Here is a 600-nt window from a genome sequence, read left to right as displayed (position 1 = left end):
GTCACCGGCCCTCCCCGCCCCGTCGCCACCCTGCCTCGCCGTCGCCCTGTCGTCGCCCCTCCACGACCCGTTGCCGCCCCCCACAGTGAACCCCTGCCCCTGTTTTCTTTTCTATTGTTTTCTGTTTTTCTTTTCTGTTTAGTTTAGGTTATTTAGTTTAAGTTTTTCAGTTTAGTTAGTTTAGGTTATTTAGTTTAGGTTTAATTAGTTTAGGTTATTTAGTTTAGTTTTTTTGTTTAGGTTTAGTTTTAGGTTTAATGAAAAAAGAAGAAGAAAAGTAGAATAAGTAGAAAGGGGGAGGAAGAAGAAGAAGAAGAAGAAGAGGAGGAGGAGGAGGAGGAGGAGGAGAAGAAAGAAGAAGAAGAATAAGAAGAAGAAGAAAGAGGAGAGGAGAAGAAGAAGAAGAAGAAGAAGAAGAAGAAAGAGGAGAGGAGGAGAAGAAGAAGAAGAGAAGAAGAAGAAGAAGAAGAAGAAGAAGAAGAAGAAGAGAAGAAAAGGAAAAAAGAGACCCCGACCCCCGACACCCGATCGACACCCCGACACCTCGGCACGATACCCCGACACCGACCCCCGACCCCCGACACCACACCCCGACCCCGA

Source organism: Triticum aestivum, chromosome 1D (assembly GCF_018294505.1).
Source record: "Triticum aestivum cultivar Chinese Spring chromosome 1D, IWGSC CS RefSeq v2.1, whole genome shotgun sequence".
Classification (NCBI taxonomy): Eukaryota; Viridiplantae; Streptophyta; class Magnoliopsida; order Poales; family Poaceae; genus Triticum; species Triticum aestivum.
Note: the sequence above shows the minus strand (reverse complement) of the source record.